Source organism: Oncorhynchus gorbuscha, unplaced genomic scaffold, assembly GCF_021184085.1.
Source record: "Oncorhynchus gorbuscha isolate QuinsamMale2020 ecotype Even-year unplaced genomic scaffold, OgorEven_v1.0 Un_scaffold_1631, whole genome shotgun sequence".
NCBI classification, from domain to species: domain Eukaryota; kingdom Metazoa; phylum Chordata; class Actinopteri; order Salmoniformes; family Salmonidae; genus Oncorhynchus; species Oncorhynchus gorbuscha.
The window spans coordinates 42,245-64,162 of record NW_025746355.1 but is presented as its reverse complement, the minus strand read 5'-3'; the positions used below and the strand labels follow the sequence as shown (position 1 = coordinate 64,162).

Here is a 21,918-nt window from a genome sequence, read left to right as displayed (position 1 = left end):
TCTTGTTAGAAAGTTGAGGGCATTAATGTGACCACGCTCGCCCTCAGTAAGAATGGGGGCTGGGTTGGCCTTATTCGCCTTGGGTAAGTATTAATGCTGGTGTGTGTATGTGGGTGTATGTGTGTGTGTTTACGCTCGCTGGTGTGTGTGTGTGTATGTGTGTGTGTGTTCTGCATGGTGACTCCCTAGCGGGGGTCAGGGAGCAGTAGTCACTTCAACTCAGGCCTCTCTGCTCTGATGATGGTTGTGAGGCTGCTGGGTAGAGGACTGGTACTGTCTCTGTCTGGACTTCAGGCTACAACCAAGAGCATCTCAGTCCATCAGCTACTTTAATAACTTACAAATGAAAAAGACAAGACAAAACTTTCTCACCCTGGACACACTTGGCGAGGTCCCTGAGGGTGAAGACGTAGTGTGTGTGTGTGTGTGTGTGTGTGTGTGTGTGTGTGTGTGTGTGTGTGTGTGTGTGTGTGTGTGTGTGTGTGTGTGTGTGTGTGTGTGTGTGTGTGTGTGTGTGTGTGTGTGTGTGTCTCACCCTGGACACACTTGGAGAGGTCCCTGAGGTTGAAGACATAGTGGGACTTGGCTGGTGTAGGCAGGAGGTCCACAGACATGCGGTGGTAGATCTCTACTGCTGCGTCTACGATGCTGCCTGCTGAAGACCTCACCGCCTGGGGGAACTCACTGAGGAAACCACTGAGGATGGCCTGGAGGGGGAGAGACCGTTTCAACAGAGAGAGTTAAGCGTACGTGGGCTTGAGGGTGTGTGTGCTTGAATATGCCCTTGAGGAGAGAGGGCAGACTCAAGACACACGTGATTGTGTGTGTGTGTGTGTGTGTGTGTGTGTGTGTGTGTGTGTGTGTGTGTGTGTGTGTGTGTGTGTGTGTGTGTGTGTGCGTGCGTGCGTGCGTGCGTGCGTGCGTGGCGGGCGGGCGGGCGTGCGTGCGTGTGTGTGTGTGTGGTCTTGTTGTTCTGAATCCCACAAAAGTCCCCACAAGGATAGTAAAACAAGGCAAATTCTCCCTTGTGGGGACATTTCCCACATCCCGATGAGGACAAAGTTCATTTTAAGATTAGGGGTTAAGTTTAGGTTTAGAATTAGGGTTAGAATTAGGGTTAGAATTAGGGTTAGAAAAAGAGTTAGAATTAGGGTTAGGGAAAGGCATTAGTGGTTAGGTTTAGGAGATAGGTGTAGGGTTTGGGTTAAGGTTAGGGGTTAGGTTTAGGAGATAGGTGTAGGGTTTGGGTTAAGGTTAGTGGTTAGGTTTAGGAGATAGGTGTAGGGTTTGGGTTAAGGTTAGGGGTTAGGTTTAGGAGATAGGTGTAGGGTTTGGGTTAAGGTTAGGGGTTAGGTTTAGGAGATAGGTGTAGGGTTTGGGTTAAGGTTAGGGGTTAGGTTTAGGAGATAGGTGTAGGGTTTGGGTTGAGGTTAGGGGTTAGGTTTAGGAGATAGGTGTAGGGTTTGGGTTAAGGTTCGGGGTTAGGTTTAGGAAATAGATGTAGGTTTTGGGTTAAGGTTAGTGGTTAGGTTTAGGAGATAGGTGTAGGGTTTGGGTTAAGGTTTAGGGGGTTAAGGAAAACAGGATTTTGAATGTAAATCAATTATAGGTCCAAACGAGGATAGAAAAACATGTGTGAGGATAGTTGATCTGTAATTAATTAAGGGGCTGTGAGGGAGAGGACATGAGGATGGTTGATCTGTAATTAAACTACCACAGCTTGTTAAGGGGCTGTGAGGGAGAGGACATGAGGATGGTTGATCTGTAATTAAACTACCACAGCTTGTTAAGGGGCTGTGAGGGAGAAGACATGAGGATGGTTGATCTGTAATTAAACTACCACAGCTTGTTAAGGGGCTGTGAGGGAGAGGACATGACGATGGTCGATCTGTAATTAAACTACCACAGCTTGTTAAGGGGCTGTGAGGGAGAGGACATGACGATGGTCGATCTGTAATTAAACTACCACAGCTTGTTAAGGGGCTGTGAGGGAGAGGACATGAGGTGGTCGATCTGTAATTAAACTACCACAGCTTGTTAAGGGGCTGTGAGGGAGAGGACATGAGGATGGTTGATCTGTAATTAAACTACCACAGCTTGTTAAGGGGCTGTGAGGGAGAGGACATGAGGATGGTTGATCTGTAATTAAACTACCACAGCTTGTTAAGGGGCTGTGAGGAGAGGACATGAGGATGGTTGATCTGTAATTAAACTACCACAGCTTGTTAAGGGGCTGTGAGGAGAGGACATGAGGATGGTTGATCTGTAATTAAACTACCACAGCTTGTTAAGGGGCTGTGAGGGAGAGGACATGAGGATGGTCGATCTGTAATTAAACTACCACAGCTTGTTAAGGGGCTGTGAGGGAGAGGACATGAGGATGGTTGATCTGTAATTAAACTACCACAGCTTGTTAAGGGGCTGTGAGGGAGAAGACATGAGGATGGTTGATCTGTAATTAAACTACCACAGCTTGTTAAGGGGCTGTGAGGGAGAGGACATGAGGATGGTTGATCTGTAATTAAACTACCACAGCTTGTTAAGGGGCTGTGAGGGAGAAGACATGAGGATGGTTGATCTGTAATTAAACTACCACAGCTTGTTAAGGGGCTGTGAGGGAGAGGACATGAGGATGGTTGATCTGTAATTAAACTACCACAGCTTGTTAAGGGGCTGTGAGGGAGAAGACATGAGGATGGTTGATCTGTAATTAAACTACCACAGCTTGTTAAGGGGCTGTGAGGGAGAGGACATGAGGATGGTTGATCTGTAATTAATTAAGGGGCTGTGAGGGAGAGGACATGAGGATGGTTGATCTGTAATTAAACTACCACAGCTTGTTAAGGGGCTGTGAGGGAGAGGACATGAGGATGGTTGATCTGTAATTAAACTACCACAGCTTGTTAAGGGGCTGTGAGGGAGAGGACATGACGATGGTCGATCTGTAATTAAACTACCACAGCTTGTTAAGGGGCTGTGAGGGAGAGGACATGAGGATGGTCGATCTGTAATTAAACTACCACAGCTTGTTAAGGGGCTGTGAGGGAGAGGACATGACGATGGTCGATCTGTAATTAAACTACCACAGCTTGTTAAGGGGCTGTGAGGGAGAGGCCATGACGATGGTCGATCTGTAATTAAACTACCACAGCTTGTTAAGGGGCTGTGAGGGAGAAGACATGAGGATGGTTGATCTGTAATTAAACTACCACAGCTTGTTAAGGGGCTGTGAGGGAGAGGACATGAGGATGGTTGATCTGTAATTAAACTACCACAGCTTGTTAAGGGGCTGTGAGGGAGAGGACATGAGGATGGTTGATCTGTAATTAAACTACCACAGCTTGTTAAGGGGCTGTGAGGGAGAGGACATGAGGATGGTTGATCTGTAATTAAACTACCACAGCGTGTTAAGGGGCTGTGAGGGAGAGGACATGAGGAGAGAAGAGACAAGAGGGTTTGGAGACAGGGGGTTAAAAGTTCATATTAGGGTTAGGAACCGAGGTTGGAGGTTAAGTCTTGACCTTGAAGATCTGTTTGAGACTGTGCTCTTAGGGCAGGGTTTAGATGTCAGAGGTCAGGGGTTACCCACATTGAAGATCTGTTTGAGGCTGTGTTCGGAGGGAGTGGGCAGACACAACATGCTGAAGTGGCGGATGAAACGAGGGGTCACTGGGTTACGGCCCCCTCCAGGCGGAGCGCAGGCCGCCGCGATCGTCATGTCCTGCAGAGAGAAAGAGAATGAGAGAGAAGAACGGAGGAGAGGGGGTCGAAAGGAAGATTTGGCACAGAAAAAAGATTTCCTACCAACACATTTTCATATGTATTTGAACACTCATATTTTCATATATATTTAAACCCTCATATTTTGAAACCTCATATTTTTCATCGATTTCATCTTCTATCAATATTACATTTGACTTTCAGTTTGAAGAACATCCACCCGGGCCAGAATTTTTAGCTGAGTTAAACTTCATAGTGAAACCCTGTTTGGATTAGAAAATATTGACATGCCCTTGGTTCTGTATTCCCTGTGCGTGTGTGTGTGTGTTTGCATATGACCTTGTGTGACTACTCTGGTTGCTGTCTTGACATGGTTGTCTGTCGTCTGTCTGCATGTGGTGGAAACACATTTACACCCAGGACACGTTCAGATCTCAACAAACAGAATAACTGATTCTGTGAATGATTCACTTGCACCCCCCCCCCACATCACCCACCCCCCCACATCCACCCACGCACACACCCCCACTGATCCACCCACAACCTCACATCCACCCACCCCCTCACATCCACCCACCCCCACACATCCAACCACCCCCTCACATCCACCCACCCCCACACATCCACCCACCCCCTCACATCTACCCACCCCCTCACATCCACCCACCCCCACACATCCACCCACCCCCTCACATCCACCCACCCCCTCACATCCACCTAACCCCCACACATCCACCCACCCCCACACATCCACCCACCCCCTCACATCCACCCACCTCCACACAGATTAATTGGTCCCTAATATGTACAAAGAGACCGTTTTAATGTGTGCTATTGGAACCTAATTACTGTGTGCTGACCATTCACAACAGTAACAAAGGACTAAAACAAACACATTGTACTGTAGCAGAATAATGGACCCCATCAGCTCCTGGACCTGGGCCTCCAATCTACTATGGACCTCAGACCATCCCTCTGTCTGAATACTAAAGTCAAACACATTGTACTGTAGCAGAATAATGGACCCTATCAGCTCCTGGACCTGGGCCTCCAATCTACTATGGACCTCAGACCATCCCTCTGTCTGAATACTAAAGTCAAACACATTGTACTGTAGCAGAATAATGGACCCCATCAGCTCCTGGACCTGGGCCTCCAATCTACTATGGACCTCAGACCATCCCTCTGTCTGAATACTAAAGTCAAACACATTGTACTGTAGCAGAATAATGGACCCCATCAGCTCCTGGACCTGGGCCTCCAATCTACTATGGACCTCAGACCATCCCTCTGTCTGAATACTAAAGTCAAACACATTGTACTGTAGCAGAATAATGGACCCCATCAGCTCCTGGACCTGGGCCTCCAATCTACTATGGACCTCAGACCATCCCTCTGTCTGAATACTAAAGTCAAACACATTGTACTGTAGCAGAATAATGGACCCCATCAGCTCCTGGACCTGGGCCTCCAATCTACTATGGACCTCAGACCATCCCTCTGTCTGAATACTAAAGTCAAACACATTGTACTGTAGCAGAATAATGGACCCCATCAGCTCCTGGACCTGGGCCTCCAATCTACTATGGACCTCAGACCATCCCTATGTCTGAATACTAAAGTCAAACACATTGTACTGTAGCAGAATAATGGACCCCATCAGCTCCTGGACCTGGGCCTCCAATCTACTATGGACCTTAGACCATCCCTCTGTCTGAATACTAAAGTCAAACACATTGTACTGTAGCAGAATAATGGACCCTATCAGCTCCTGGACCTGGGCCTCCAATCTACTATGGACCTCAGACCATCCCTCTGTCTGAATAATAAAGTCAAACACATTGTACTGTAGCAGAATAATGGACCCCATCAGCTCCTGGACCTGGGCCTCCAATCTACTATGGACCTCAGACCATCCCTCTGTCTGAATACTAAAGTCAAACACATTGTACTGTAGCAGAATAATGGACCCTATCAGCTCCTGGACCTGGGCCTCCAATCTACTATGGACCTTAGACCATCCCTCTGTCTGAATACTAAAGTCAAAGTTTTCACTGACCACAAACATAAAGTCACTTCATTTTCTCAGACTTAAAAATAACGACTGGAGCAGAATAGAATCAATGTTTCACCTAATATCCTCTAGCCCAGACAAGATGAGACTCTGTCTACATATTGAACAAGAATGTGTGTGTGTGTGTGTGTGTGTGTGTGTGTGTGTGTGTGTGTGTGTGTGTGTGTGTGTGTGTGTGTGTGTGTGTGTGTGTGTGTGTGTGTGTGTGTGTGTGTGTGTGTGTGTGTGGGTGTGTGTGTGTGTGCGTGTGCGTGTGCGTGTGCGTGTGCGTGTGCTGTGTGCTGTGTGTGCGTGTGCGGTGTGCGGTGTGTGGTGTGTGTGGTGTGTGTGTGTGTGTGTGGTGTGTGTACCTGGATCTCCTTCCAGAAGAACTTCTCTCGGTCGTAGAAGCCGTGGAAGTCCTGGAACTGTCTGAGCAGTTCTATTGGAGGCTGGGAGCCGTAGGTGTCCAATTTAGGCATGTTCAGATCATCCACAAAGATCACTATCTTTCTGTTACCAGGAGCACCTGACATGAAGAGGAGGGAGGGAGGCCATTAATAACACTTGGCTAAGTAGGCCTATCAGTTCTTGTTACCAGGGTGATCTGTAACATTGCCTGGGTGATGTATAACCACCATGTTGTGCTAGGAGGCAAACAACATATGAACCCAGGACCGTGTTTGGGAAACGTTGTTCTCGCACGTCTCCAATATCATGCCTGTCTCTTTCCTCTTATGTCTCTCAATCTCTCTCTCACCCAGAACGTATTGCTAGTTCCCGTATCTCTACCCCAATATCTCTCTCTCTCTCTCTCTCTCTCTCTCTCTCTCTCTCTCTCTCTGTCTCTGTCTCTGTCTCTGTCTCTGTCTCTGTCTCTGTCTCTGTCTCTGTCTCTGTCTCTGTCTCTGTCTCTGTCTCTCTCTCTCTCTCTCTCTCTCTCTCTCTCTCTCTCTCTCTCTCTCTCTCTCTCTCTCTCTCTCTCTCTCTCTCTCTCTCTCTCTCTCTCTCTCACCCAGAACGTATTGCTAGTTCCCGTATCTCTACCCCAATATCTCTCTCTCTCTCTCTCTCTCTCTCTCTCTCTTCTCTCTCTCTCTCTCTGTCTCTCTCTCTCTCTCTTCCTCTCTCTCTACCCCAATATCTCTCTCTCTCTCTCTCTCTCTCTCTCTCTCTCTCTCTCTCTCTCTCTCTCTCTCTCTCTCTCTCACAGAACGTATTGCTAGTTACTGTATCTCTACCCCAATATCTCTCTCTCTCTCTCTCTCTCTCTCTCTCTCTCTCTCTCTCTCTCTCTCTCTCTCTCTCTCTCTCTCACACACAGAACGTATTGCTAGTTACTGTATCTCTACTAACTCTCTCTCTCACACACACAGAACGTATTGCTAGTTACTGTATCTCTACCCCAATATCTCTCTCTCTCTCTCTCTCTCTCTCTCTCTCTCTCTCTCTGTCTCTGTCTCTCTCTCTCTCTCTCTCTCTCTCTCTCTCTCTCTCTCTCTCTCTCTCTCTCTCTTCTCTCTCTCTCTCTCTCTCTCTCTCTCTCTCTCTCTCACCCAGAATGTATTGCTAGTTACTGTATCTCTACCCCAATATCTCTCTCTCTCTCTCTCTCTCTCTCTCTCTCTCTCTCTCTCTCTCTCTCTCTCTCTCTCTCTCTCTCTCTCTCTCTCTCTCTCTCTCTCTCTCTCTCTCTCTCTCTCTCACACACCAGAATGATTGCTAGTTACTGTATCTCTACCCCAATAACTCTCTCTCTCTCACACAGAACGAGTTGCTAGTTACTGTATCTCTACCCCAATATTACTCTCTCTCTCTCTCTCTCTCTCTCTCTCTCTCTCTCTCTCTCTCTCTCTCTCTCTCTCTCTTTCTCGATCTCTCTCTCTCTCTCTTTCTCTCTCTCACCCAGAATGAGTTGCTAGTTACTGTATCTCTACCCCAATATTACTCTCCCTCTCTCTCTCTCACCCAGAATGGGTTCTCTCTCTTACTGTATCTCTACCCCAATATTATCTCTCTCTCTCTCTCTCTCTCTCTCACCCAGAATGAGTTGCTAGTTACTGTATCTCTACCCCGGTATTACTCTCCCTCTCTCTCTCACCCAGAATGGGTTGCTAGTTACTGTATCTCTACCCCAATATTACTCTCCCTCTCTCTCTCACCCAGAATGAGTTGCTAGTTACTGTATCTCTACCCCAGTATTACTCTCCCTCTCTCTCTCACCCAGAATGAGTTGCTAGTTACTGTATCTCTACCCCAATATCTCTCTCTCTCTCTCTCTCACCCAGAATGTTCTTCCTCTTCTTCTCCAGTTTGGACTCGATCATCTCCTGTGTTCTGGCCGAGGTGGTCTGTGCTGAGAAGTTGATATAGACGGGAACATAGCCTCCCTTCTCCTGGACACTGTTCAGAAGACCACGGGCCACCACAGACTGACACACACACAGAGAGAGACAAGATAACACACTGTTCAGAAGACCACGGGCCACCACAGACTGACACACACAGAGAGAGACAAGAGAACACACTGAGGACACTGTTCAGAAGACCACGGGCCACCACAGACTGACACACAGAGAGAGAGAGACAAGATAACACACTGTTCAGAAGACCACGGGCCACCACAGACTGACACACACAGAGAGAGAGAGACAAGATAACACACTGTTCAGAAGACCACGGGCCACCACAGACTGACACACACAGAGAGAGACAAGAGAACACACTGAGGACACTGTTCAGAAGACCACGGGCCACCACAGACTGACACACACAGAGAGAGAGACAAGATAAGATAACACACTGTTCAGAAGACCACGGGCCACCACAGACTGACACACAGAGAGAGAGACAAGATAACACACTGAGGACACTGTTCAGAAGACCACGGGCCACCACAGACTGACACACACAGAGAGAGAGAGACAAGAGAACACACTGAGGACACTGTTCAGAAGACCACGGGCCACCACAGACTGACACACAGAGAGAGAGAGACAAGATAACACACTGTTCAGAAGACCACGGGCCACCACAGACTGACACACAGAGAGAGAGAGACAAGATAACACACTGTTCAGAAGACCACGGGCCACCACAGACTGGCACACACAGAGAGAGACAAGAGAACACACTGAGGACACACTGAGGACACACTGAGGAATGCAGGGTTAATGCAGGGTTAATGATAGGGTTAACAGTGAGTGTTAGATGAATTGCATGATACATGTGTTTTTCTCCACAAGGTCCAGCTAACACAACGAGTAAGAGATGCCTCTGACAAGCACTGGTGCAGGACAACAATATGGAAGGTTGAAATATCAACATGTCAGAAGATAGGAGCAGTCTAGAGTAGTTTAGTTGAACGTGTGTGTGTGTGTGTGTGTGTGTGTGTGTGTGTGTGTGTGTGTGTGTGTGTGTGTGTGTGTGTGTGTGTGTGTGTGTGTGTGTGTGTGTGTGTGTGTGTGTGTGTGTGTGTGTGTGTGTGTGTGTGTGTGTGTGTGTGTGTGTGTGTGTGTGTGTGTGTGTGTGTGTGTGTGTGTGTGTGTGTGTGTGTGTGTGTGTGTGTGTGTGTGTGTGTGTGTGTGTGTGTGTGTGTGTGTGTGCGTGCGTGCGTGTGTGGTGTGTAACCATACCTTTCCTACTCCGGTGATGCCGGTGAAGAGAACAGAGTGTCCTACAGACAGCAGCTTCTCCATCAGGTAGCCATAACGCACCGTGTCGGTGGTGGGAACCAGCATCTCAAAGAAGGGCAGTTCCTTGTTGTACCTAAAGGAGGGGATGATCCTCTCCCACGGCTCCAGACGCTTGTGGTTGAAGTCCATGAACACACTCCACAGGTCCCCCGAGCTGGGCAGCTACACACACACACCACACACACAATATAGACAAATACAGTGACACATACTAGCATATACTCACACACACAGGGTTGATAGTATTTACTGTCCCTAAGTCATACAGATCTAACAGGGTTGAGTCCATAAGTCATACAGATCTAACAGGGTTGATAGTATTTACTAAGTCATACAGACCTAACAGGGTTGATAGTATTTACTAATTCATACAGATCTAACAGGGTTGATAGTATTTACTGTTTCATACTAATGATCAAGTCATACAGATCTAACAGGGTTGATAGTATTTACTAAGTCATACAGACCTAACAGGGTTGATAGTATTTACTGTCCCTAAGTCATACAGATCTAACAGGGGTGATAGTATTTACTGTCCCTAAGTCATACAGATCTAACAGGGTTTACTGTCCATAAGTCATTTAACTGAATAAATCTATCACAGATCTAACAGGGTTGATAGTATTTACTAAGTCATACAGACCTAACAGGGTGATAGTATTTACTGTCCATAATTCATACAGATCTAACAGGGTTGATAGGGACAGTGAAATTACTGTCCCTAAGTCATACAGATCTAACAGGGTTGATAGTATTTACTAAGTCATACAGACCTAACAGGGTTGATAGTATTTACTGTCCATAAGTCATACAGATCTAACAGGGTTGATAGTATTTACTAAGTCATACAGACCTAACAGGGATGATAGTATTTACTGTCCCTAAGTCATACAGATCTAACAGGGTTGATAGTATTTACTAAGTCATACAGACCTAACAGGGTTGATAGTATTTACTGTCCATAAGTCATACAGATCTAACAGATCTAATAGTATTTACTGTCCCTAAGTCATACAGATCTAACAGGGGTGATAGTATTTACTGTCCATAAGTCATACAGATCTAACAGGGATGATAGTATTTACTGTCCCTAAGTCATACAGATCTAACAGGGGTGATAGTATTTACTGTCCATAAGTCATATAGATCTAACAGGGTTGATAGTATTTACTGTCCATAAGTCATATAGATCTAACAGGGGTGATAGTATTTACTGTCCCTAAGTCATACAGATCTAACAGGGGTGATAGTATTTACTGTCCATAAGTCATACAGATCTAACAGGGGTGATAGGGACAGTAAATACTAAGTCATACAGATCTAACAGGGTTGATAGTATTTACTAAGTCATACAGACCTAACAGGGTTGATAGTATTTACTGTCCATAAGTCATACAGATCTAACAGGGTTGATAGTATTTACTAAGTCATACAGACCTAACAGGGATGATAGTATTACTGTCCCTAAGTCATACAGATCTAACAGGGTTGATAGTATTTACTAAGTCATACAGACCTAACAGGGTTGATAGTATTTACTGTCCATAAGTCATACAGATCTAACAGGGTTGATAGTATTTACTAAGTCATACAGACCTAACAGGGATGATAGTATTTACTGTCCCTAAGTCATACAGACCTAACAGGGTTGATAGTATTTACTGTCCATAAGTCATACAGATCTAACAGGGGTGATAGTATTTACTGTCCCTAAGTCATACAGATCTAACAGGGGTGATAGTATTTACTGTCCATAAGTCATACAGATCTAACAGGGATGATAGTATTTACTGTCCCTAAGTCATACAGATCTAACAGGGGTGATAGTATTTACTGTCCATAAGTCATATAGATCTAACAGGGTTGATAGTATTTACTGTCCATAAGTCATATAGATCTAACAGGGGTGATAGTATTTACTGTCCCTAAGTCATATAGATCTAACAGGGTTGATAGTATTTACTGTCCCTAAGTCATACAGATCTAAAAGGGGTGATAGGGACAGTAAATACTAAGTCATACAGATCTAACAGGGTTGATAGTATTTACTGTCCATAAGTCATACAGATCTAACAGGGTTGATAGTATTTACTGTCCCTAAGTCATACAGATCTAACAGGGGTGATAGGGACAGTAAATACTAAGTCATACAGATCTAACAGGGTTGATAGTATTTACTGTCCATAAGTCATACAGATCTAACAGGGATGATAGTATTTACTGTCCATAAGTCATACAGATCTAACAGGGTTGATAGTATTTACTGTCCATAAGTCATACAGATCTAACAGGGTTGATAGTATTTACTGTCCCTAAGTCATACAGATCTAACAGGGTTGATAGTATTTACTGTCCCTAAGTCATACAGATCTAACAGGGGTGATAGTATTTACTGTCCCTAAGCCATACAGATCTAACAGGGGTGATAGTATTTACTGTCCCTAAGTCATACAGATCTAACAGGGTTGATAGTATTTACTGTCCATAAGTCATACAGATCTAACAGGGGTGATAGTATTTACTGTCCATAAGCCATACAGATCTAACAGGGGTGATAGTATTTACTGTCCATAAGTCATACAGATCTAACAGGGATGATAGTATTTACTGTCCATAAGTCATACAGATCTAACAGGGTTGATAGTATTTACTGTCCCTAAGCCATACAGATCTATCAGGGGTGATAGTAATAATGTTTCATATATTCTAACACTGGAAATGTCATGATTGAAGCAGGTAGACAAATCCATGTCGGGATGAAACAGTTCTATGTTAAGGTAACTGATGCCTATAGAAGCCTGTGTGTCTCTATGTTAAGGTAACTGATGCCTATAGAAGCCTGTGTGTCTCTATGTTAAGGTAACTGATGCCTATAGAAGCCTGTGTGTCTCTATGTTAAGGTAACTGATGCCTATAGAAGCCTGTGTGTCTCTATGTTAAGGTAACTGATGCCTATAGAAGCCTGTGTGTCTCTATGTTAAGGTAACTGATGCCTATAGAAGCCTGTGTGTCTCTATGTTAAGGTAACTGATGCCTATAGAAGCCTGTGTGTCTCTAGTTAAGTAACTGATGATGTTAGTTTGTGAAGCCTGTGTGTCTCTATGTTAAGGTAACTGATGCCTATGAAGCCTGTGCACCCCGCAGTGTGTGAGAGTGTTTCCACCCCCTGCAGTGTGTGAGAGTGTGTTCCACCCCCTGCAGTGTGTGATAGTTTGTGTTCCACCCCCCCCTGCAGTGTGTGAGAGTTTGTGTTCCACCCCCTGCAGTGTGTGAGAGTTTGTGTTCCACCCCCTGCAGTGTGTGAGAGTTTGTGTTCCACCCCCCCCCCCTGCAGTGTGTGAGAGTTTGTGTTCCACCCCCCTGCAGTGTGTGAGAGTTTGTGTTCCATCCCCCTCCCTGCAGTGTGTGAGAGTTTGTGTTCCATCCCCCCCCCCTGCAGTGTGTGAGAGTTTGTGTTCCATCCCCCCCCCTGCAGTGTGTGAGAGTTTGTGTTCCACCCCCCCCCTGCAGTGTGTGAGAGTTTGTGTTCCACCCCCCCTGCAGTGTGTGAGAGTTTGTGTTCCACCCCCCCCCACCCCCCTGCAGTGTGTGAGAGTTTGTGTTCCATCCCCTCCCCTGCAGTGTGTGAGAGTTTGTGTTCCACCCCCACCCCCTGCAGTGTGTGAGAGTTTGTGTTCCATCCCCCCCCCTGCAGTGTGTGAGAGTTTGTGTTCCATCCCCCTCCCCTGCAGTGTGTAAGAGCCTGCTAAATGACTTGTGTAATGTGTTCCATCCCCCCCCCTGCAGTGTGTGAGTTTGTGTTCCACCCCCCCTGCAGTGTGTGAGTTTGTGTTCCATCCCCACCCCCCTGCAGTGTGTGAGAGTTTGTGTTCCATCCCCACCCCCTGCAGTGTGTGAGAGTTTGTGTTCCACCCCCCCCCCCTGCAGTGTGTGAGAGTTTGTGTTCCATCCCCCTCCCCTGCAGTGTGTGAGAGTTTGTGTGCTGTGTTTGTCCCCCTGGACTTGGTGTCCTGCTGTTGGAGGTGAGTGGGTGCGTGTGGTTTGTTTACTGTCAGCGAGAGCCAGCCACCAACTCCAGGGCTATGTGTACACAATGCCCCCTAACTCCACAGTAGACAGGAATATTAATGTGTACATAATGGCCCCTAACTCCACAGTAGATAGGAATGTGAATGGGTACATAATGGCCCCTAACTCTACAGTAGACAGAACGACAGTCGCCTCAGGTTCTCTGAGCTGCACATGAGTTATCCCCAGAGACAGACTTCACCAGCCTTGTGTTGGTGTCTGGGGGCGTGTGTGCATGCATGTTTAGATCCTCCAGGACAAATCATCTCTGTTAGTTATGGACCGTAACACATTGAGCCTTCATCCTTTCTCCCTCACAGTCTCTCACTCCACTAACAGGTAAATGATGCATATTCTACTCCTCCACGGACTCACTCAAGGAATACAACATTCTATCCATCATTACACTGTTACAACCCCGGGGACACTTCCAGAACAGGAAAGTAGAGAGTTCCTATTGGATATCATTACTGTGATACCAACCAATGGCAACCATAGTCTCCATTGATGGCATGATGAAATACATTGAAAGTTCTCAGCAGGTATATGAAATCTCCTTCTCTTCCAGCCTCGTTCACCTGCTGTCCTTATTTCTGAGGGGACAGACAGAGGTTTTCCTACCGATACCTTTAGAGATGTTCATTTCAATATGTTCACATCCATCTACTAAAACGGCTTTTACAGCACGTGTCTTTGTTGCATATTTCACATTGATAAAAACAACTGAATACACTTATAATTGGTAGCAGTCTTCATCAGATGTTCATAATTGGTAGCAGTCTTCGTCAGATGTTCATAATTGGTAGCAGTCTTCGTCAGATGTTCATAATTGGTAGCAGTCTTCAGATGTTCATAATTGGTAGCAGTCTTCATGTTCATAATTGGTAGCAGTCTTCATCAGATGTTCATAATTGGTAGCAGTCTTCATCAGATGTTCATAATTGGTAGCAGTCTTCATCAGATGTTCATAATTGGTAGCAGTCTTCATCAGATGTTCATAATTGGTAGCAGTCTTCGTCAGATGTTCATAATTGGTAGCAGTCTTCGTCAGATGTTCATAATTGGTAGCAGTCTTCATCAGATGTTCATAATTGGTAGCAGTCTTCATCAGATGTTCATAATTGGTAGCAGTCTTCATCAGATGTTCATAATTGGTAGCAGTCTTCATCAGATGTTCATAATTGGTAGCAGTCTTCATCAGATGTTCATAATTGGTAGCAGTCTTCATCAGATGTTCATAATTGGTAGCAGTCTTCATCAGATGTTCATAATTGGTAGCAGTCTTCGTCAGATGTTCATAATCCACAGATGTTCATAATTGGTAGCAGTCTTCTCAGATGTTCATAATTGGTAAAGTCTTCATCAGATGTTCATAATTGGTAGCAGTCTTCATCAGATGTTCATAATTGATAGCAGTCTTCATCAGATGTTCATAATTGGTAGCAGTCTTCATCAGATGTTCATAATTGGTAGCAAAATGTTCATAATTGGTAGCAGTCTTCGTCAGATGTTCATAATTGGTAGCAGTCTTCGTCAGATGTTCTGATGTTCATAATTGGTAGCAGTCTTCATCAGATGTTGTTCATAATTGGTAGCAGTCTTCATCAGATGTTCATAATTGGTAGTAGTCTTCGCAGTCTTCATCAGATGTTCATAATTGGTAGCAGTCTTCATCAGATGTTCATAATTGGTAGCAGTCTTCATCAGATGTTCATAATTGGTAGCAGTCTTCATCAGATGTTCATAATTGGTAGCAGTAAGATGTTCATAATTAGCAGTCTTCATCAGATGTTCATAATTGGTAGCAGTCTTCATCAGATGTTCATAATTGGTAGCAGTCTTCATCAGATGTTCATAATTGGTAGCAGTCTTCATCAGATGTTCATAATTGGTAGCAGTCTTCATCAGATGTTCATAATTGGTAGCAGTCTTCATCAGATGTTCATAATTGGTAGCAGTCTTCATCAGATGTTCATAATTGGTAGCAGTCTTCATCAGATGTTCATAATTGGTAGCAGTCTTCATCAGATGTTCATAATTGGTAGCAGTCTTCATCAGATGTTCATAATTGGTAGCAGTCTACAGATTGAATTGATTCCACAGGTAAGGCCTCTATTTGATTTTAAACCCTTTCAGAGGACTTAACGTGTGACTGAACACACCGATTCAGTAAGTGTTTATCTGTTGCTCATGAAGAAAAATGTCAGTCTTGGAGGTGTGGATTGATGTGGCAGTTACTGATGTGTGTCCCCCATGAGACACCATAGGAACAAAGCCAGTATCACTTCCTAAAAAGAGTCCGAATGAATTTAAGATAACTCAAGAAATCTGTCATTAATTTAGACGTTTTTGCAAAGGATCATTTAGTCGCGGAAGTTTACATCTACCTAAGGTGTTTGGTGCAGTAGGATATTTATCAATACATCTACCTAAGGTGTTTGGTGCAGTAGGATATTTATCAATACATCTACCTAAGGTGTTTGGTGCAGTAGGATATTTATCAATACATCTACCTAAGGTGTCTGATGCAGTAGACCTTTTCTAATGCATCTACCTAAGGTGTTGAGTGCAGTAGGATATTTCTCAATACATCTAGCTCAGGTGTTTGACCCAGTAGGCCATTTCTCAATAAATCTACCTAAGATGTTTGATGCAGTAGGATATTTCTCAATACATCTAGCTCGGGTGTTGGGTGCAGTAGGATATTTATCAATAAATCTAGCTAAGGTGTTTGATGCAGTAGGACGTTTATCAATACATCTAGCTAAGGTTTTTGATGCAGTAGGCTTTTATCAATACGTCTAGCTAAGGTGTTTGGTGCAGTAGGACATTTACCAATACATCTAGCTCAGGTGTTTGGTGCAGTAGGACATTTACCAATACATCTAGCTCAGGTGTTTGATGCAGTAGGATATTTACCAATACATCTACTTAAGGTGTTTGGTGCAGTAGGACATTTACCAATACATCTACTTAAGGTGTTTGGTGCAGTAGGACATTTACCAATACATCTACTTAAGGTGTTTGGTGCAGTAGGACATTTACCAATACATCTAGCTCAGGTGTTTGATGCAGTATTTTACCAATAAATCTAGCTAAGGTGTTTGTGTAAACAAAGTCCGACCCGCTGTGCTACTGGGCAGGACTGTCTCACTGTCTGTGTTCTGCTGTATCAATGGATAGACCGTAATCACCACAGCTGTTTATCCTGTGTACTGGGCAGGACTGTCTCACTGTCTGTGTTCTGCTGTATCAATGGATAGACCGTAATCATCACAGCTGTTTATCCTGTGCTACTGGGCAGGACTGTCTCACTGTCTGTGTTCTGCTGTATCAATGGATAGACCGTAATCATCACAGCTGTTTATCCTGTGCTACTGGGCAGGACTGTCTCACTGTCTGTGTTCTGCTGTATCAATGTATCAATCACCACAGCTGTTTATCCTGTGGTAGTGGGCAGCTGTTTATCCTGTGGTAGTGGGCAGCTGTTTATCCTGTGGTAGTGGGCAGCTGTTTATCCTGTGGTAGTGGGCAGCTGTTTATCCTGTGGTAGTGGGCAGCTGTTTATCCTGTGGTAGTGGGCAGCTGTTTATCCTGTGGTAGTGGGCACCTGGGCAGTGACTGTTTATCCTCACTGTTTATCCTGTGTTCACCTGTTTATCCTGTATCAATCCTGTGGTAGTGGGCAGCTGTTTATCCTGTGGTAGTGGGCACCTGTTTATCCTGTGGTAGTGGGCAGCTGTTTATCCTGTGGTAGTGGGCAGCTGTTTATCCTGTGGTAGTGGGCACCTGTTTATCCTGTGGTAGTGGGCAGCTGTTTATCCTGTGGTAGTGGGCAGCTGTTTATCCTGTGGTAGTGTTTATCCTGGCACAGCTGTTTATCCTGTGGTAGTGGGCAGCTGTTTATCCTGTGGTAGTGGGCAGCTGTTTATCCTGTGGTAGTGGGCAGCTGTTTATCCTGTGGTAGTGGGCAGCTGTTTATCCTGTGGTAGTGGGCAGCTGTTTATCCTGTGGTAGTGGGCAGCTGTTTATCCTGTGGTAGTGGGCAGCTGTTTATCCTGTGGTAGTGGGCAGCTGTTTATCACCTGTGTGGTAGTGGGCAGCTGTTTATCCTGTGGTAGTGGGCAGCTGTTTATCCTGTGGTAGTGGGCACCTGTTTATCCTGTTTATCCTGTGGTAGTGGGCAGCTGTTTATCCTGTGGTAGTGGGCAGCTGTTTATCCTGTGGTAGTGGGCAGCTGTTTATCCTGTGGTAGTGGGCAGCTGTTTATCCTGTGGTAGTGGGCACCTGTTTATCCTGTGGTAGTGGGCAGCTGTTTATCCTGTGGTAGTGGGCAGCTGTTTATCCTGTGGTAGTGGGCAGCTGTTTATCCTGTGGTAGTGGGCAGCTGTTTATCCTGTGGTAGTGGGCAGCTGTTTATCCTGTGGTAGTGGGCAGCTGTTTATCCTGTGGTAGTGGGCAGCTGTTTATCCTGTGGTAGTGGGCAGCTGTTTATCCTGTGGTAGTGGGCAAGTGGCATTGTGGAAATCAAAATAAATGTTTTGACTAATGTCGACATTAACGAGAGAAGTTGGTTCTCGAGTTCAGTTCGGTTTGAAAGAGAAAATTCTAGCCAGGCAGAAAGGGTCTGTTCCTAGTTCTTGCCCATGGAGTTTCAGATAAGAAAATCAAACCTTAGAAGAAAACAGGACAGAATCCCCATTCCCCAGTTACACCTCTGTAGCATGCTAATACTAGCTAGCACCTGGCGAGGAGTGTTGGCCTTCAGTAATATGTATGGCAGTCAGGGAAGGTTAAGTTGGACCCTGGTAATAGATGAAGCTTTGAACCTGTCTGGAAATGCAGTTTTTTTTAAAAATGCAGTCTTCTGATGGTATGGAAAAGAAAACAGTATATAGTGTGTCTCTCTACCCCTGTGTGTGATAGGCATGGCATGCTGTAGATGATTATAATTCTGACTATGAGGATGATGATTATAATTCTGACTATGATGATGATGATTATAATTCTATGATGATGATTATAATTCTGACTAAGATGATGATGATTATAATTCTGACAATAATGATGATGATTATAATTCTGACTGATGATGATGATTATAATTCTATGATGATGATTATAATTCTGACTAAGATGATGATGATTATAATTCTGACTATAATGATAATAATTATAATTCTGACTATGATGATGATTATAATTCTGACTATGATGATGATTATAATTCTGACTGATGATGATCATAATTCTGACTATGATGATGATTACAATTCTGACAATAATGATGATGATTAAAATTCTGACAATAATGATGATTATTATAATTCTGACTACAAATGATGACAATGATAATTATTATTAGTATAATTATTCTGACTATGATGATGATTATAACGATGGTGATGAAGGCCCTACTAACCTTGGCGTCATTATTGTCTTCAAACTGTTGTCTGACAAAGCTGTCGAAGGCATCCCAGTGGCTGTCAGTCAGGTTACCCCCCACAGACCACAGGTAGCAGAACACAAACGTCTGACACAACACACTGTTCAGGTGCTTAGCTTCCTAGAACACACACACACACGTGCTATGTTGGCCATATACCACAAACCCCCGAGGTGCCTTATTGCTATTATAAACTGGTCGACAACGTAATTAGAGAAGTAAAAAATCAATGTTTTGTCATATATATATGATATACCACATCTGTCAGCTAATCAGCTTTCAGGGCTCGAACCACCCAGTTTAAAGATGTGTATAATGACTGGTTAACATGTGGTTGTCTAGTAACATTTAGCCTACCATCTTGAGGTCTGGTCTTCCGTCTCCCAGCAGCAGCGCCTCCAACAGGCAGCAGAGGGTAGTGACCTTACTGATGTCCACCTGGCCCATGGCCTGGACACAACGCTTCCACACAAACTGAAGACCCTTCTCCACGTACTGCTCAAACAACGCCAACAGGTACACACACACTGCTTCAGGGAGCTGGGGGGGTAGAAGGGAGAGGAGGATAGGGGAGACAGCAACAGAGAGGGCAGAGAGAGTGAGAAGCAGGGCAAGTTAAATGTATGATCAGGACATCAAGAAAAAACAGGTAAAAGTTGGCTTTTGAATTAAGATAAAGATCCATGTCAACCAATAACTCAATAGACAGTAATCAAGATAAATCATCTGTCAGCTATAACATCAGACACAACAGCAGATATAACCCATCTCTACACAAGAACCAAGATGGCGTAGCAGTAAGACGTCCTGACGTGTCGTGTCCCTTGTATATATCGTTTTTTTTCGTTTTTACATATTTTTCTTCGCATATCTTTTAAAACATTTTGCTAAACCTCAGCTTCCAAATACTCTCCTGCAACCCGCCTCACCCAATGTAGCTACTTTTCCTAAAGTATTTATATTTACTTCGGAACCGGAACCCCTGAACTGAAGCTAGCCAGCTAACTACCAGCTATGCTAGCGGTCTACAGCTAACCGGTCACCAGCTAACCTTTTAGCTCGGAAAGCTCTCGCCAGTTCGAACAACGCGACCAGAGCATAACGGGCCTATTTATTTTTTTATCCCCGGATTCCCACCGCAAACGGAACATTTTTCAGCTGGATCTTCACAACTAGCTATCTAGCTAAACCGCAACCCCGGATGATTACTCCTGGCTAGCATTTCCACCCACTTAGCTTGAAGCTAGCCCGGCCAGAGCCCCTGTGCTACCACCGTAGCATACTCCTGGGCTACAATACCCGGACCCACGACCGGTCTATCGATGTCACCGCATGAAGAGGAATAAACAGACTCACCCCATCACGACGTCCCCCAAAGGCTAACTCTCTAGCCCTTGCTATCCCCTTTCTTGCTAATTCGGCCTGCTAACTGCTAGCTTGTTTAGCCCCGGTCCTCTAACTTACTCTCTCCAGAAATAAGTCTCTCACTGTTGCCGCCTGCTACCGACCCCCCTCAGCTCCCAGCTGTGCCCTGGACACCATTTGTGAATTGATCACCCCCCATCTAGCTTCAGAGTTTGTTCTGTTAGGTGACCTAAACTGGGATATGCTTAACACCCCGGCAGTCCTACAATCTAAGCTAGATGCCCTCAATCTCACACAAATCATCAAGGAACCCACCTCCTCCCAGCTGCCCACTGCACTGAGGCTAGGTAACACGGTCACCACCGATAAATCCATGATTATCGAAAACTTCAACAAGCATTTCTCAACGGCTGGCCATGCCTTCCGCCTGGCTACTCCAACCTCGGCCAACAGCTCCACCCCCCCGCAGCTCCTCGCCCAAGCCTCTCCAGGTTCTCCTTTACACAAATCCAGATAGCAGATGTTCTGAAAGAGCTGCAAAACCTGGACCCATACAAATCAGCTGGGCTTGACAATCTGGACCCTCTATTTCTGAAACTATCCGCCGCCATTGTCGCAACCCCTATTACCAGCCTGTTCAACGTCTCTTTCATATCGTCTGAGATCCCCAAGGATTGGAAAGCTGCTGCAGTCATCCCCCTCTTCAAAGGGGGAGACACCCTGGACCCAAACTGTTACAGACATATATCCATCCTGCCCTGCCTATCTAAGGTCTTCGAAAGCCAAGTCAACAAACTGGTCACTGACCATCTCGAATCCCACCGTACCTTCTCCGCTGTGCAATCTGGTTTCCGAGCCGGTCACGGGTGCACCTCAGCCACACTCAAGGTACTAAACGATATCATAACCGCCATCGATAAAAGACAGTACTGTGCAGCCGTCTTCATCGACCTTGCCAAGGCTTTCGACTCTGTCAATCACCATATTCTTATCGGCAGACTCAGTAGCCTCGGTTTTCAGGATGACTACCTTGCCTGGTTCACCAATTACTTTGCAGACAGAGTTCAGTGTGTCAAATCGGAGGGCATGCTGTCCGGTCCTTTGGCAGTCTCTATGGGGGTGCACAGGGTTCAATTCTCGGGCCGACTCTTTTCTCTGTATATATCAATGATGTTGCTCTTGCTGCGGGCGATTCCCTGATCCACCTCTACGCAGACGACACCATTCTATATACTTCCGGCCCGTCCTTGGACACTGTGCTATCTAACCTCCAAACGAGCTTCAATGCCATACAACACTCCTTCCGTGGCCTCCAACTGCTCTTAAACGCTAGTAAAACCAAATGCATGCTTTTCAACCGATCGCTGCCTGCACCCGCATGCCCGACTAGCATCACCACCCTGGATGGTTCCGACCTTGAATATGTGGACATCTATAAGTACCTAGGTGTCTGGCTAGACTGTAAACTCTCCTTCCAGACTCATATCAAACATCTCCAATCGAAAATCAAATCAAGAGTCGGCTTTCTATTCCGCAACAAAGCCTCCTTCACTCACGCCGCCAAACTTACC

The 21,918-nt window shown here is 45.2% G+C and overlaps 1 pseudogene; it reads right to left on the bottom strand.

Moving 5' to 3' along the window:
- LOC124023563 overlaps positions 1–21,918 on the bottom strand; it is a 124,355-nt pseudogene that overhangs the window by 60,241 nt on the left and 42,196 nt on the right.